Source organism: Manis javanica, chromosome 5, assembly GCF_040802235.1.
Source record: "Manis javanica isolate MJ-LG chromosome 5, MJ_LKY, whole genome shotgun sequence".
In the NCBI taxonomy this organism is placed as follows: domain Eukaryota; kingdom Metazoa; phylum Chordata; class Mammalia; order Pholidota; family Manidae; genus Manis; species Manis javanica.
The window spans coordinates 87,890,597-87,908,934 of record NC_133160.1 but is presented as its reverse complement, the minus strand read 5'-3'; the positions used below and the strand labels follow the sequence as shown (position 1 = coordinate 87,908,934).

The 18,338-nt window shown below is 38.0% G+C and overlaps 2 pseudogenes; one reads left to right on the top strand and one right to left on the bottom strand.

The window, feature by feature from the left end:
• Positions 1 to 5,245: 5,245 nt before the first annotated feature.
• Positions 5,246 to 6,229, bottom strand: LOC140849376 (YY1-associated factor 2 pseudogene; annotated as a pseudogene).
• LOC140849728 (E3 ubiquitin-protein ligase AMFR-like) overlaps positions 6,228 to 18,338 on the top strand; it is a 48,087-nt pseudogene continuing 35,976 nt past the window's right edge.

The following is an 18,338-nucleotide window of genomic DNA, read 5'->3' as shown; positions in this document are numbered from 1 at the left end:
CAGCATATAGATGAGTCTTGCTTTTTTATCCATTCTATTATTCTGTGTCTTTTGATTGGTGCATTCAGTCCATTCACATTTAGGGTGATTATTGAAAGATATGGACTTATTGCCATTGCAGGCTTTAGATTCGTGGTTACCAAAGGTTCAAGGTTAGCTTCTTTACTGCCTTACTGTCTAACTTAACTTGCTTATTGAGCTATTATAAACAGAGTCTGGTGATTATTTCTCACCCTTCTTATTCTTCCTCCTCCCTTCTTCATATGTTGGGTGTTTTGTTCTGTGCTCTTTTTAGGAGTGCTCCCATCTAGAGCAGTCCCTCTAAAATACCCTGTAGAGGTGGCTTGTGGGATACAAATTCCCTCCACTTTTTCTTGTTTGAGAACTGTTTAATCCCTCCTTCATATTTAAGTGATAACCCTTCCGGATACAGTATCCTTGGTTCAAGGCCCTTCTATTTCATTGCATTAAATATATCGTGCCATTCTCTTCTTAGCCCCTTTATTTTATGGCTAAATTGATAAGTATTTATAAGGGGATAAAAGTTGTCCTTAAATTCAGGCAATCAACCATAAATTTAAAATTTTTAGTGAAATGGGATGATGACTACTGTTTTAATCCATCTAATGGCTGTAATTGTACTGCATTTATTCCAGTTTAGAAACCTAAAGCCCTATATACTTTGAGTTGAGAGTTGAGTAACTATAGCTATTCATAATTTTTTCTGTTATTGATAGGTTCCCAGAGTATGGAAATTCAGTTTTTTTCTAGTTTTATGTACTAAATCATAGTTGCCTGTCACCTTATAGATGCCTCCTCATTTCCATGTTATCTTAAAGTGGCACGTATACTTACCTTGTATACTTCTGTGCTGTCCCCCTCCCCCTTTCTATTTTAACCACTTGATGCTCTGTAGACAAATACTTGTAACAGGGATGAGGTGGATGAATGAGATAGAGCTCAAATAATTTGAATAAATACCATATATTTGGGGAAGTACTCCTAATAGTATGGAAAGAAATGACACCAGGCCAAAGGTTGTTTGTTTTTAATGTTTAAAATACCAAAGAAGTTGTTTATGTTAAAAGTTAATGGATTTAAAATTTTTCTTTGGCATATTTGGAATATATATTTGTAATACTTAGCACATTTAGTGATGCACTTTGTTGAGTTCCCATTGATGAGATACTCCATTTTTCGCTTTGAGATGTTAATGACAGGTTTGTTTATAAATGTATTGAGTCTTAATGATCATTTATTCTGATCTCCTTAATGCATGATACTCTCCTCTAACACCTTCCATTAGATGGTTTCAGCAATGCACGCTTGGTCATATCAAAGAGAGTTTCTCAGTTTAGAATGAGCATGGCTAGGAAGGAGGTCTGGTCCTGTACCCCTGGGAAATCTTTGACTTTGAGAGGAAGGATGTTTCCATTTCAAAATTTTATCTCTTGTTTGGGTTTTTCCAGTATAGCTTCAAAAATGCAAAATGGTCAATCCAAGATAATGGTTGGTTAACTGGGAATTGATCATCTAGACCTGAAATACAGATTTAAGATGAACTACTTTCAAAATAAGTTCTCTTTTGACTTCATCTTCTTGCCAGCAAAGGCTTAAAGGAGAAAAATTTGTTTTTAAAGGGTTGAGGTTTTGGCTTGATCTAAGATGACTCTCCTTATTTTTCTGATAGGAATTGGAAGTTTTAAATTGTATTGCAGGGCCAGCTGACCCATGCTTAAACTTCCTATATACATGTGTTAGCATGTCCTTTCCTGACTCCTTGTTGAGTAGTCAAATGTAAGAGCTAGGCCAGATTTCACCTTTAATGTGGAGTGGTGCTCCTTTTAATTCACATAATGTGTTGGTTATCCAAAAAGAGTTAACTTGGACATTATCAATTTTTTGTTTTTGGAAGAGCCAGATACACATTTTAATGGATATTTTCTAATGTAACAGCTTTATTGAGGTATAATTCATATGCCATAAATCTAATGGATTTTTGTGTATGAACTTTTGTTTTCCAACCAGTGCAGATTTAGAGATGAGAATGCAGTCTAATCCCATGTTCTGGGTGTCAACCAGTGAATTTATTATGTCAGTTTATAAATTCATAAAAGGAAATGTTGAAGGATACTTTGACAGAAGCTGAGACTTTGTACTATCCATCATTGCATTAGTTACCCTCTTGAAAAGGCATTTCTCATGTATAGATACATATGTAGATATATGTATAGTCCCTTTCTGTTTGGTAAACACTGTATTTGTTTCTAATGGAGCTTGAAATGAATACAGGTTTTTTGTTCTTTGTCATAATGAGTAATAGTGGCATGCATTGAGATTGTGTTTTTATAAGATTGTCCTAGTGAGTAAAGTAACATATTTTGAAAACCCACTGCAATATGTATATAGCTGGGCTAGTAGAATTTCTAAAAATGATTACTGATTTTATTTTTTAGAAATGGTAAAAAAGAAGGCCTACACATTTGTGTAAGAGAGGTGAAGTGCAGTAACTATTAACAGGACATGTTCTGTGTGACTTCATGGTACTTGCAAGTACAGGTTCACAGAGATCCGCTTGCTTCTGTCTTTGGAAAAAAGTATTGAGGGCCTATTGCACATCTTTAATGTGATCTTAACAGTACTAATGTACCATGGATGATGTGTATTCTATAATACTAAAGTACTAATTTATATAGTTTGGTTATTTTCTGGACTTTTTCACCAGATCATGTGTATATCTCAAGAAGGTTGTGCAGAAAATAGCCTTAGTTGGCTATACAAATGGGAGCTGCAGTTTCTCACCATTAGCCCAAATGGCATTAGACTAAAATATGATATATTGTTAAGCTTAGTGTATTAGATTTATAGGGCTGCCATGACAAGTTTCCACAAACTTAGTGGCCTTAAAATATTAGAAATTTATTCTCTCATGGTTCCTGGAGGCCAGAATTTTGAAATCAAGGTGTTGGCAACTCCATGCTCCCTCCAAAGACTCTAAGGGAGAATCCTTCCTTCTCCAGCTTCTGGTGTCTCCTGACAGTCCTTGATTTGTGGCAGTATTACTCCTGTCTGCCTCCATCTTCACAGGTTTTCCTCAGGTGTGTCAAATCTCCCTCTCCTTTCTTTTGTAAGGATACCAGTGTATGGATTTAGGGCCCACCCTAAATCTAGGATGATCTCATCTTCAGATCCTTAATTTAATTACATTTGCAAAGACCCCATTTCCAAACAATGTCACATTCACAGTTATTGGGAATAGGACTTAGGTACATCTTATTTTTGGGTGGGGAGTGGGCACACCTCAATCCACTACACTTATAGTGCCAGAAAATTTAAAACTGTAAATTAACTCTAGTTAATGAGACATCTTCAAATCTAACTTTATTTCACACCTTTATGGAGTACAGTTGGCTTTTGAATAATGCAGTGATAAGGGGTCCCCCCAAGTAAAAAATCTGCATGTAACATTTGACTCCTCAGAAACAGCTTCCAATAGCTTACTGTTGCCTGAAAGCCTTCCTGATAACATAAAATAGTCAATAAACACTTTATTTTGTATGTTATATGTGTTATATACACTGTACTCTTAGGATAAAGTAGGCTGTAGAAATGTTTTTCAAATTGTTGTAAGTCTCCATAAATTTTTCCAATATTTGTATTGAAAAAAAATATGCGTGTAAGTGGACCTGTGCAGTTCTAACCTGTGCTGTTCAAGGATCGGCTGTATTGGGATAAGGCATCTGTTGCTAGTCATTCCAGCGACTGCAAACCTCAACCAAATATCCATGCTCATCCTCAGCCTTCTCTTTCAGGCCTGTGGGTAGTGAGGCTGACTGCCCATGTCTGAGTCCAGAGTTCAGTACTGGTTACTCTGTCCATGCTGATTAACACTCTGTAAGGGGTTCGAGAGATTTCTGTGGAGACATTTTTCAACCAGAAACAATATGCTTTTTTTTAAAGTATTAAGTACCTAATTTGTAGGTTATGTATAGATAGGATTAAATTGTGATACCTTCCTAAGGTAGAAGGAACTTGTATATATGTTTATGTGTTTATGTGTAAATATACATATATGTGTGTATATATGTATTTGTGTGTATAGCTCTACTAAAGCCAACCAGGATGTCTAACCCCTTCTTTTTTCTATTTTTTTTATTGTTTTAATCACAGACTTTTACTGTGCACAATTAACTGTATTTCACAACTAGCATTTTACAAAAAAAGACAGTACCATTGTACCTGTAAAAAGTTCTGGAATTAAAGAGAAAATTACATTACAACGTGAAACCACCAAATATCACAAATATCAGGGTCTACAGTTTTTCTTTTCTGCAAATGCTATCATGATGTCTTTATGTGATATTCTGTTTTCAAGTTATATCTTTAAGTTTATTTATATTCCAGAAGTCCCCATAGATGGATATACATTAAGCAAATGGATAAGAGAACGCAGGAGACCCTCAAAGAATTTAAGCAGTACTATGTGGTTTCTAGGTTGGATTTTTAAATACAACATAAAACACTTTCTTAGTTGTAAACAAAAATGCATTAATCTGTAGTCATAAAAATATTTTATTGGTAATTTTATATAATAGTGAGGGACTGTAAATACTTTTTAAATTTCAGGATATTGATAAAATGCATAAACTGGTGGTTGTGTCTGAAAATAGGGCACTATGATTTTTTTTAAGAATTGTTATATTTAGTAAGAGGCCAATTAAACTCATTTTAAGATTATTATTTTCCAGTTCTGTGCAACAGTTCTCTTTTATTTATTAATTAGATTCATACTTATATGACCTTGGCTAAAGTTTGGGGCCAGGAAACAGTAATAAAACTAGTAAGTTAAAGTTTCTCCAAAATTGCAGCTTTTAAATTATGGCAGGTTTCTTTTCTCTCTCTCTTTTTTTTTTTTTTTTTTGCCGAATGCTTATAATTATTTGAATTTTAAATGTTTTATATAATACAGACAATACCAGTGTTCAATGACAACAGCACTAAACCTGAATTACAAAGCTAAATAATCAATGTTTTATTGTTTACTAGTCTCCTAGTAAACATTACAATAAATGAATGTTTTGGAAGACAAAGCAAAAAATCAAAAAAAACCAAATAAAACCAGAAACAATTCAGGAACAATAAATTAGATATGTCGAAAACATTGGCAATGGTTCATACAAGTTCTTTATTTAATAGCAGTTTTCCTATTTAACCACACCAAGTACCAGCAGGTGTACTTAAGAGGAGAACCATTAAGAAAATTCTGTTGCAGCAATAGTTGATGTTTGACTTGTATATATATAACTATTTGTTTTACAATTCTCAAACAATACATTTAGGCAGCTTGCACTATGTTATAAAAATTTAAATTCATTACATGCCGATAGTAGAGAATTCAAGAATTGTGCGTTAGAATTCACTAAACTAAAAGTGAAAATAGACTTACCAGTAGCACTGCATAATGAATAATTCAACCACATTTTCATGGTACCTGTAACTGTGGAGACCAAAATGTTAAGTTTGGAAATGTTTGGTAGGCATAGATGGCAATAAGTGTAACAAATTCGTATTTTATGTAAAAAGCAAATTATGGATTGTGCATGAATATGTTTGTCATGAAAATGTGGTACTTCTTTGGCATTATCTGTGCATTTGCATGGTATGACAGAAGTGACTAAAAAATTGGAGAAAATAAACTTTAATGAGACTCTCCATTCAGTGACGAGGCTTCTCCGCGGGGTGAGGATGACCTGGACACGTCCCTCTCTGTGTTATCCGAGCCGGAGCCGCTCTGACTGCTGATCCGCGGAGGCAGCACTGGCGGCGACTTCGTTTTCTCCTTCAAGTCTGTGATAATGACTGTCTGATCCCCAACGGTGACTTCCAAGTGCTGAGCGCTGCTCCGATCCACATTTTTCAATCTTGGCCTGGTTTTCTTATGACTGTTTTTTTTTGCTAGGTGTTTCCTTTTCACTTTTTTCTTTTTCTACTTTCTTTTTCTCTTTCTTTGACTGTGTAGGGGGCACAAACTGCCGAGTGACCTGCTGTGCGACCAACTGGGAGACAGGTCGTGGTTTCCTGGTGGAGGGGCCCTTGCGCACGTCGCACGTCATGCACTTGAAGGCCTCGGCGCCGTTCCGGAAGGTGCACACGCTGCAGTCCCAGTCGCCTCGTCCGACGACGACTTCTGCTGCCGCGTCGGCCTGGTGGGGCTCTTCTTGTAGCCCATGGCTCGGCGACGGGCGCGTGCGGGGAACCGCGCCGCGGCCGCCTTTTGTCAGCTCGGGCCGCGGCCGGGTGGCAGCGGCGGGGGAGGGGGCGCGCCGCCCAGCGCCGCGCTACCGGATCCCGCGAAGCCGCTGGCTGTCGGGGGAACTCCCGCCGCTCTGTTTTCTTTTATACCTTAGGCCTTTGTTTATTGCCTTCCTTTACCTCTGACATGTCCAAGCCCTAATTTCAGTCTGACACTCGACGGCTTTCCTTAGGTGCCATCTGTTTCATGGTCTTCTCAGATCTCTCTTCCCCATGGCTTCTGATATACTATGTTGGCTTTACTGCTTTGGGGGAAAAAAAACAATTTTCTGAATGTTCCCCCACAAAGGAAACAGAAGTTTAGATTATGTTGCTGAAATTGGTTTAGCAGCCAATTCAAATTTTAGAAAAGTGAAAATTCAGCCCCTTCTACCAAAAAAAGGAAAAAAAAAAAACCCTATATGAAGGTTTTCAAAATCTGCATAAGTTTCCAGATGGAAATCTGTCCTGTATGATTAAAGAGAACTAGAAGTCTTAAATAGAGGATAAAGATAAATATAAAAAAATGATCTTTCACATATAAGACTAATGGTATAATAACTGACTGTTTAAAAACTTGTTTTGCTACCACATTTATAATAAACATTCATTACTTCCTTCCTTTTTCTGTCTTTGGCCTTGGAAATGCAGAGTATGCTCAAACTACTCCTGACTTATCTTTTAGATAACCAAAAGAAACTAAAATGGTCTTGTAAGTATAAAAATGAGTCACTGTGGCATAACCCCTTATCACCAAGTTGTTATTTTCATGGTTTATCTTTTAATTTTTTATCTTCAGAATTAAAATATTGCTGCTTAACTGCAGCTGTATTTAACAGCTTAAGAGGAAAAGTAGTTGTGTTGTTCGCTAATTGCGTGTTTGTAGTACTGGCAAGTTGTTAGTGAGGAATTGGTTCCAGAAATCCCGTGGCAGTTTGTTGGAAAGAGGGTCAGACTTGGTTAGGATGATTAGTATGGTAATAGCAGCTCTTCAGGAATATTACTGGCAAAATATTAATATTGAGGGGAAAATACAGTAAGCTTTCCTTGTCTTGAATCAGTTGAGAGGGAGTGCAGTCTGAATGGGTGAACAATATCTTAATTCTGGGATTATTTTTACAAAAGTTGTCATTTTCATCTGTTCCTAGAAATTGAAACTATTAAGCATGTATATCAATGAGATGTCTCACCAAAGCTACTTTAGTAAATTTGAAGACAAGATGAGGTTCATTCATAAGAGTTGCATCTATTTGCATACTGATAATTTGTATAATAATTCTGAGAAATGGTTTAACTACACAGAACATACCTCTCTTCCATGTTGTTTTTACTCTTAATAGGCTTGAGCAGACTTTTCTGCACATAGTGATCTAGCTAAATTGGATGATTAGAAATTTTGAGTTGATAGACTCTAAAGAAATAAGACTTTGCTTTTTAAATGTTTTCACATGATATAAAAATATAAGAGACTATTGCATGGAATCTAACAGTGTGCAGGTTTTCAGTTAAGCGTTTGTACTTACTGACCTTTGTTATACTCCTCTTGCTCCTAAGAGAGTCAATGGGAAGTTCATGGTAACCTTTCTTTTGAGTTTTTAATGAGATTTTTATGAATATTTGGATAGTGCTCTTTTCCCGGCTGATAACAGTTACTTATCCCGGACTTAAGGCAACTATAGTAATGCTCTTGGATTCACTAGCAAATGAATCCAATTCTCACTGGATCCAAAGCCTGTTAGAGATAAACCCTTTCCTGAAACAAGCACCAAGTACATTTCAGGCCAAGATTCAGTTGTAGTGGCTGATCTGCATGTGGAAAAGACATCTCACTGTGCCCCATGTTCTTGTTCATGACAGTAGTTGTGCCAGGTTTTGACTCTTGTGTGAACACTTGTGTCCCCATTACCCTCACTTAATAAACATATTTGCTGTTCCTTGTCATTAAACCCTGACCCAGTATAAATCTCAGAGCTGGTAAAAACCAGTAAACATTTGAAGAAGAAAAAATGGTGTCTTCACAGAGGCAGATTAATGAATATGCCAACTTGTTTTGTGTTTATTATTAGATAGTCTAATGCTGATTGCTGTTCTAAGTACTGAAACGGTTCAATATTTCTGCTTGTTTCTGATAAAGGGAAAGGTAGGCATTGTGGTCTAGTGGCAAAGTAATGCAGTTACGTTAAAGTGTCTAGTGAATGGAATTAAAACTGGAAGCTTTGGAATAAAAATGGGTATTCAAGGCATTGGCTGTGGAAATGTGAAGAACTGCTTTTACATGAGCCAAGGATGTAAGATTGCAGCCTTTTTACTTATCCATTTGCACGTACTCCTGAATGCAGGGCTTTCATGAGCAAGTAAATGGATGCTGAATCCATTCCAAGCAAGCAGGAAATGACAGGCTTTTGTGTCTTCTCAGAGGTTTCTTACATCCTGTAGTGAGCCAGGGAATATCAGTTACCAACTTCAAGAAGACAGAAGTTGGGATGGTTTCATAAGAGTATTTGGGAAGAAGCCCATGGCTAAAATATTTATCTAACGATTTAGTAGAGCACTTCAGATATTGGCCAGGCCCTCATGCCTTTAAACTGGAGTTGAGTAATCCCTTCTCTCCTTCATGAGCTGCCTCTCTTAACCTGCCAATGCACTCTGGAGATGGGAACATATATCATCATCTTCACCCTGATATCTTTAAATTGCTTGATATCAGGAACCAGAAATGGGCAAGTCTTTTTATCTGCTGAAGCATTTGATACTAGAGTGGGTGTGATGTAGATCGGGGTTAAAACCTAGTCACATATTGAATGCATTAGTGTAGATAAGTCTGTCATTCTCAGATGGTGGCCCTTGACCCTGTGCAGCACTTTGATCTGCTTGCCATACCGCCCTATGATCTCTTATTTCTGTTTTAGAATGTTCAATTTAAAGCTTTCCAGACCTGCAACCCGATGTGGCTTCTTAGTTGGTGGTGATTGCAAAGTATAGCTCCTCAGTTACAGAACTTTGGGGCCTGAGTTCCTGTTGTCGCCACTAAAAATACATATTCTGGGAAGGAACTCAGAGAGGGGCTCAGACAAGGGATACTCTTGGTTTTGCTTCTTTTGGTTGGTTAGTTTGGTGGGACGAGGAGAAGAAGCTGGGAGGTGGGAAAGGCAATATCCTTCTCTGACAAGACCTGTCCTTAGAGTTTCTTCTGCTGTAGAGCTTTCAGAACCAGAGTATGTTGCTTGCGTTTTAAGCATTTTCCTATTTCACAAATGCGTGGCTTCCATCTTTGCACTTCAGATATGGAGGGGTTGAGTGTGTCCCCCCAGCTCAGGTTACTGGCAGCTGAGCTGAGGCTAAGGTCCTTGATTCTGACAGCTCTGGTCTGCAATAGTAATAACGATCACCAACAGTGCACATGCCACTTTCATTATCCTGGAGGATGGAAGTGTAAGTAAGTCCTCTCTTCTCACCATGGAGTGGCTGTGAGGCTGAAATGCCATCAGCTGAATCCTGCCCTTGCTTCTCAGAAAGCTCCAGCACTTGAGGCACTGCAACAGGATCTGCTGATCAGGGCTGGGCGGACATAGCTTCCAACAAATTGTACAGGAAGAACCCTTGTCTTATAAAACATTTACATCAAGGACTGGGCTATTCATTTAATTCATAACTCAAAGGGGAGCATTAGGGCAGCAGATGTAAGTGGGAATATAGATTTACTGGTGATTTTTATTATTAGTACCTGATTTGGTTTATTTCTTTGAATGCCATAAGCAAAAGCATATGGGAGAGTTTCCTCCACTCCTCCCTTTTCTTTCAAAATAAATCTGTTTTAAAATGTTATCACTGTCTTAGGTACAGGTAGAAACAGCCATGAAAGGTTATATATGCTTGATTTGCTCAAGGTGCCACAGTATACTGGTGTGATATTTATCTGGTAGTATTCTCTCCTGTCTTATTAGGGTCTCTCGTATCCAGACTGCATACCAGTCTGTCTCAGCAGCACCAGTCTCTAGATGAGCAGGGTCTGGTGGATCCTTGATGGTTTACGGATGTTTACAGTAGCACTTGGTTTGTTACAAGGTCCCCAGTTTGCCCAGATGTCTTCATGTTACAGGAGTATAGTGGTACGTGTTGTTCATGTAAAAGGTGCTTACTGAATCTGTGCTTCTGTGACAAGTCTTTTTTCATAATTTGTCTCAGACTAAGAGATACTTTTATAAAAGTATAAATTAATTACTAGAAAAAAAGTGAAATACAAAATACATGCACAAGGCAAACCCTAGTTTTTAAAATTTAATCCAGTACCATAAAATTACTGTCAGATTGCTATAAATGCCTCTGAATACTTATTCTCAGTTTTTGTACTTAGTTGCTACAGACTGGGAACAAAATATTTTCCAAATAGTACCCCTTCAGCTGTACTTTGAGTAGTGCTAGTTTAAATAACTGTGTTTCCTTCTTTCCTCCCTTACGCTCCTCTCCCTCGTTCCATCCCTTCCTCCCATCCTTTCTTTAGTGTAAGTAAGTATGCCCTGCTGCTGCCTGAAACAGAGAAGCAAATACAAGTTTGAATTTCTGTCTTCTGTTCAACCCCAGCTCTCAAATCAAGGAGGCAAAGATAAGGGTTTCTGAACATTTATTGCATCCAGACACTGTCCTGAATGCTTTCTGGGGTTCCTCATTCAATCCCATAACCTTCTAGTGTGGGTATTATTGTTAACGTTTCTTTTTACCCATGAGGAACATAAGGCCTACAGAAGCTAAGTATGTGAGGCCTGAACTCCTTTCTGTTGGTTTGAGTTCAGTACTTTGCCCTTACCTCCCTAGGTTTTAAATTTCATTTGTAGACTGACTGTTTAGGTAAAGGGGTGACTTTTCAAGATATATTTGAAAAAGAAAAGTAGTAGAAGTAATGAAGTAGAAATGTAATTGATCGCTCATTTAGATAGAACAAAATCCATAGTAGGAAGCCCACAGTAGGTAGATGTGGTAGGCATTGCTCTTTTTTTTTTTTACATAAGCTTAGTCGTAAAATCCTGTTGATGGAGGGAGAAGCTTCTTAATCTTGACACAAACCCCTGCCGGTTTTCATAGGGGAGATGAGTTCTGCTGGACGGCCAAACCCGCTTGATCCGTTTATCTGCAGGTGCTTGCTTTTTTGCCATAGTTTTCTGCTTGCTGAGCTGTCAGTTTAATTTGCTGCCTAAAGCTCAGCCTATTATTTCTCAGGTTTGCTGCCCTATAGGTATACTGTAAAGGGTCTCTGCAATCCTGGAGCAGCTTTTAGTTTCAAAATGCCAAGGTCTTGTGTTTGTGAAAATAGGTTGTGTTCAGCTTCTTGCTTCATCATCTTTGTTTTGTTTTGCTTCTAAAGCTGAGCTTGAGTTAGAAGGATGATGCTAGAAGCAGTTTAAAGGGTACATCAAATTTTTTACTGTAATACAGAACTATTGATTGTTGACTTATTTGTAGGTTTAATGCAGACCCATTTCCTTACTTAGCGTCTGACTGGGGATTAAGCTCTGGCAGTGTGCCGGAATGTTGAAATCTTGCATCTGATAATGTGATTTGGATGTCTAAGGGTATTATGTGTGTTTGGTTTTTATAGACACACAGAAAGCCCTAACTTTGTGTTTGCTCCAGAATACAGCAAAGAATTTCTCTGCAGCAGAATTATTCAGTTGTAGGAGACAGCATAAAAGTGAGGGGTTGACATTCAGCAGAATATTAATACCTGAAGTCATGCAAATGGGTATATCCTTTGGACTAATTGACTCTAATAAGTAAGTGCAGACTCACCACAGACTCTTGAGGGGTAGACCAAGCAGGGACCTGACAAGGCGTAGTGGGTCACCATTAAGCACTCCCGTGTAAGGGCACAGGATGGCTTGGTGCCACTCACCTAGCAGGAAGTTGAAATTAGAAGCTACCTGGAGAACCAGTATGATGTCCTGCTTACAGAGGGTGCTGGGCTCAGAGTGGTGGAGGAGAAGTAATGCTTGTCTGCAAAAGACTTGTACCCTTTTCTTTCACAACCTAGACATATGATGAAGAGAATAGAGGGTGAACCCTTACCTCTTGAGTGAAGGCTTAAGGTAGTTAGATGACAAGGAAACATTAAATTTGGGATTTTGAGAGTGTGAATGAGAACTGAATGGTTTTAGGAAGGAAAATTCACTTTACCCTTAATTACAAAATTAAGACATGCTTAATCAGAGAACTTGGACAGTGGCTCATAGTGAACTTTCCTGACTGCTACATTGCCCCTCGACGTTGTCAGAGCAGCCACCATTTTGGGAATGTTGAATTGTTAGGACCAGGTGCTTGAAACTATAGAACGTCTGTTTGAAATGACAGTGAAAATTGATTTATTTTACCAGAGAGGTGAGGAATTAATCCATTCAGCATGTTAGAGAAAGACTATAAAAATAGCCACATAGTTTGGAATTGGTTAATTCCTATAAAACGATGTAGTCTTTTCTTTTATTCTGTAATGGAAAGCTTCCTAACATGTGCAAAGGGAGCCAAGACAAGCAGATTTCATGAGCAACCATTATGTCTCCATGCAAAAACAAGAATTCTTTTTAAAAATTGTGTTGTAATTAGGTTAGTGGGTATTTGGCTGATTTTAAAAATCCTGTTCAGCCGGGGGATGTGGCATGAGGGGTTGTGGTTTTGGTTTTCATTTTAGGAAGTTTTCCTTAATTAACCTGACTGAGGTTTCCATTGACTGATTTAGAACACAATGAAAATGAGCTTTTTTTAAACATCTGTTTCATCTCGTTAAAAATTAGTGTTCTAGGGTACTTGCTGGCATTTTTTGAATAGGACTGTTCCACAGGGAGTCACAAGTTAGGGATAAAGGGTGTTTTGGATAACTAATTTGGATTTTTCCCCCCTGATTATTTGAAGGATTTAATTACCAGAACAGTTTCTTTTTTCAGCAGAATGATTTTTTTTCCCAGTTCTTTAAAGATATGTCATATGTCACATACTTCCTTGCCCCATTAGACAGGTGGAAAAGAACTAAACATAATTTCATCTTTTTGTAATGAATCAGGGCTGCCATTATGTGCTCTCCTAAAGGGGTGGATGGTGGGAGATGCCCCGGGGAACCTGGAGATGCCATTGAGAGTTTGCTTTCTTATATTAGTCTCTAGGGTTACCTTTTTAAAAAATATCATTTGCTTCTATTAAAAGTAGAGGGAAGAGGAATATAGCCACCTTCCTGTACACTGAGGGAATCAAAGGTTAAAGCGGCCTTTGCATTGAGTTGTTGAATCTCATTCACTCTCAGTAAAAGTCATCTTACTGGCTTTACCAAGGTCCTTTACGCTTTTTTTGGGTCATGCAGTTTTAAAAATCATTTTAAGCATCTACTAATATGATGTGTCATATTAGCCTCTTGATTAAGGGCAGTCCATTCTTTCATTTTGTAAGCATTAGATTTGTTGTTTAGGTGTCAGGATAATAATCTCTTACTTTACTAAACAAAAACTCCCCGCCTCTTGTTGAAGGCCACCTTGGGTTTGCTGGCTTCTTGTGGTTGCCTTTCAGTTCCCAGCCCCTCCTGCCAGTTTTCTTCTCTCTTCTTCCCCTTTTTTCCATTCCACACCCCTCTAATGCCCCTGAACCTGTACTTTAAGGCTAACACCAAGCATAGAGAACATTTTTCTTTTGATTGGGAGAGTGTCCCATTGCATTAGATTTTAAAATATATTTTTATTTTTTGGTTCCCAATTCTTCATGGTCTTGTGACTTTTTTTGGGGGACCATCAACCCCCCTCTGCCTACCTCCTGTTTATTTGACAGGGCAGGCAGGATATTTGGGTGCTGGATCTTAGTTCATGATAGATAACTTCAGTTTCTAGAAGAGTTTTCTTCAAGGCCATCCAAATCGTAAGGTAGGAAATGATGTAGTTAGGAGATACCTACTGTTTACGAGGTGCATATAGTTGTGTACAAATAGTACATACAATTCAAAGTTTATGCACAGCTCCATTAACACTGTAGGGGGGAATGTGCCCTGCTGGAGGGCATGTACTGGGACAGGGCTCCGTGAGCTAACTGGTAAGCTGGTGTCTCTCCTGCCCACTCCTCATCCCTACCCAACCACCCATAAAAGTGTGCCCCTTCAAGTATTATCTTGTATTGGTTGAGAACTGGAAAGGCTCAATCATTAGAAATAATGGCTGAATTCCTAATGTAAGATTTTCAGAGCTGTGTTTATTTTTCAACAGGAGGGAATAAACTTCCTTTCTTTGGTTTGTATCCAGGTTCTAGTAAACACTGCTTGCTGTGTTTTGATGTTGGTGGCTAAGCTAATCCAGTGTATTGTATTTGACCCTCTTCGAGTAGTTCAGACAAGGATGGATTGTTGTAACCAGGTTTTTTTTTGAACTTTGTATTCAGTATAATTTCAAACATACAGAAAAACTTCACAAATACTATGAGGAACACCAGATACCCTTTATCCACATTCATAGTTGCTAACGTTTGTCCCATTTGCCATTTATTTATATTATGTTTTCTAATCCTTTTGAGTAAGTTGCAGGCATCATGCCTCCTTGTCCCCAAACACTTCAGTATGTATTTCCTAAGAACAAGAACTTTCTGTTATATAACCCTAACATGTGATAAAAATGATCAGAATCAGGAAATTTAGCATCAGTAAAGTATCTAATGTAATCCATGGTGTGGCCAAATTGTCCTGGTAACTGTTCTTTATACTTTATAGCTGTTTTCCCCAGGACTTTTATGAATATAGTTTTTAAAGAAGCATGGATTTGTTTCAGTTTGAATAAAAATTCATATTTAGAGTATAGGTTCTTTTCCAGAGGAATTTACTGAGAGGTTTTACTTCTTCCCTTTGGAAAAGTAAGTTTAGATTCATTGTTCTATAAGCAGAAAATGAGGTGACTTGTTCTTGTTTCAGGTCATTGCCCCCAGATTGTATATGTGAGCAGGGCATGTTTTCAGTAAAGAATTAGACCACAAGAGTGCTGTACAGATTGGCAGTTCCCCAATTAGAATGGTGTATTTAAAGTAAGAATTTAGAGCTGGCCTTTAAAACAGCATACCAACAAAACTGTGCTGTATCTTATCCCAGTGCTAAGACACAGGAGTCTACTACATTACAAGTGTAGTGGTGGCTTCACTCCTTCCCTCCCCTTTCCAGCCCAAATTTCCTGTTACTCAGCTAGTTGAGGTCCTAGTTTAGAGCTGAAATGCAGTTAGGGTGCAGTTGAGCCCTTGAGTGCTACTATGAGCAAGAGTATTTGTTTTCTCGAGATTTTTCTCAGTGAGTATTCAGGATTTTCTCCAAAATACCAACTCCAGAGTCTCCCGGCTGGGGTCAGTAGGATGTGGAGTTTCTGTGGTGGGATATAAAAGCTGCTCTTGCTGCTGCTGCTGCTGCTGCTTGGAGGAAAACTTGGGACTTGTGGGCCAGAAACTGGTCAGGTCAGGCCAGGTAAGCCGTCTGATTGTTGGTGGACTGGTCTGGCACCAGTGGGCCTTACATAATGCTTTCTTCCTCCTAAAAGGTTAAAATATCAGTTCAAAGTTTACAGAAAACATAACCTTGGAGCAGGACAGAGATTTTTACAATACCTACAGGTAATCATGGTGGGTACCTTTGTTACTCAGCTCTGCTTTCATTTTTTTCAGTATAGATCACATCTTCATGCTGTTCTGTGATGAGCTGGTTTTGATTCAGTGTCATCTGGTAGCATTTATTAAGTACCATTTTGAGTTAGAACTCTAAAAAATTGACATGGGTATTCCCTGAGGAATTCAAGAAATAGAATAATGCTGGAGGCAGACACTGAATACCTAAAATGGGACAAACAAAATATAAGTGGAGATTTAGAACGGAATTTTTTTTAAGAACTTAGTGATTACTTGGCTAAGCAGAATACATGTATTAGTTTATGTAGTTCTCCCAACAGTTCTGTGAGATGCACACTGATGCCATAAGACCCATGTTGTAGATGAGAGAAGGAAAGCATGGGGTGGTAAGTGACTTGCCCAAAGTCACACAGCAAATAGGTGTGAAGCAAAAGGCACAAAGCAAAGGGCACAAAATGTCCTAGATTCACCTTGTACTGTGATTGCACCAGGCCTGGAAACAGACATTGACCAAGAATTCCTAGTTTGCTTTGTTCTCTGTACAGAGGGTATACAGTCAGAGTACAGTATGTAGTTCTGAAAAAGATTCTTATCTTCAGTCATGTTATTAAGTTGTTACGCATTTAGGTTAAGTTGTTTTTTTAGATTCAGTTTTGCTTTTTTCTGTTAGAGTTCTTTACATTTCTGAAACATTTACATGGTTTGAAACTATATGCAAAAGTATACTTTGAAATCATTTTTCATCCTCTTCACTCAGTTCTCACCACTTGCGTAGATGGTTTGATAGTATATTATCTGGCTAGTTGCTCCTCGTCGCCCCTTTTTTTTGGGTTAGTAAAGATTTTTAAAACTGCAAGTTGTTGGTTTAGGAAAGAAACAGTGAAGCAGATATACACTGCTCATGAGAGTGTACATTCACACACCTTGTTTTTGGAAATCAAGAGGATGTTATTTATTTGAAACCATGAAAACATTTGTAACCTTTGACTGGATAATGCTGAAGACATAGCAACTCCTACAGAGATATTCCTGGCAACATTTTCTGAATGGTGAAAAATTTTAATGTGTAACCACTAAAAACAGTAAACCACTGTAATCACTCAAATGGTATGTTCAGAGAATATTCACTGACACTGGTTAGATTCTCACAATATGATAAGTGAAATAAAGCAGCATACAAAAATTAATTTTTTACACACAGGAAGAAGGAAAAAATGCATAAAAACAAGGCATTATTTTTTAGTTTGTACTTTTTTATATGTTACTGACTATGGGCTGGAAAATGAACCTGTTAATTGTTTTAATCTGAAGGATGTTAAAAAAGAAATTCCTAATCTGTTCTACTGTTTAGGAATCCAGAGAACAGAAGTATTAAAAATGATTCTTGCAGCCCTCACCATTCTTTATTTTCCGTTTGAAGTATATGTATTATTTTTAATACATAAAGTACCAAACTAATAGCTCCACTCTTTTAATTGTTAAAATTCCGTAACTGACTGAGGGTTGCTATCCAGTCTACAGATTTCTTTCTAGGTGTTTTACTTTTGTGCTTCAGAGGGCTTATTTTTTTCTTTGTCACCTATTTTCTTGTGGATAAATATTGAAAAGCTGGGTATAGAGTATTTTCTCCATAGAAGCCAGATTTTACTGCATTGACTTCTGTTAAATGGGTTAGATGTAATGGTACTCACCTTTATAAACATTTTTATTTTTAGCACCTGAAAGACAAGTTTTAGAATTTTATTTTCTACAAGTTCATCTTTATTTTTGGTATGCTGAATGTCCAGACAGTGGAAGAGGTGGTCATGAGGTGCCTCTGGTTTGGTGGACTTGTATTTCTGCATCTGATGGTTCAGCTCTGCAAGGAATGATTTGAATATGTGAGTTTTTAGTCAAGGTATTTGCTTACTTAGTCACACAGTGGCCCAGTTTGAATAGTGTAATACAAATAAGCCATAACAGGCGTGTTCAGGTTAGCTCTCCAGTGGAGAGGTCCTGGATCAGGTACCCACTAGCTATTTCTTGAAGAATTTTCTGTGGCAACCAAGGAATGCAGGATCAATGTCTCGTAGGGAGGCTAACTCCCTAGCCACTAGTGTATTATTATATTATAGCTCATGTGGCATCAGTTTCCTTACACAAACTGTTTTGATCACAGCTCAAGGAAATCTTAATATGTAAACTAAATAAGAGCTGGTTTCTTCCAGTTATTTTCTGTTCTAGTCTCCTTCCACTTCTTTATCCCTCCCACTCTGATTCTTGGAAGTCTTTCTGCTTGGTTTACGTTGTTTCCAGCCCCTGGGTATGGGCTGAATTAGCTTTCTTGGCTTCCTTGGTCCCAGGAGAAGAGAGTCCTTTTCTGTCATGGCTTCAGATGAGAGGTTTGCCAGTGAGCCCTCACTCTTTAGTGCCCCCAAACTAATCTCGTGGTT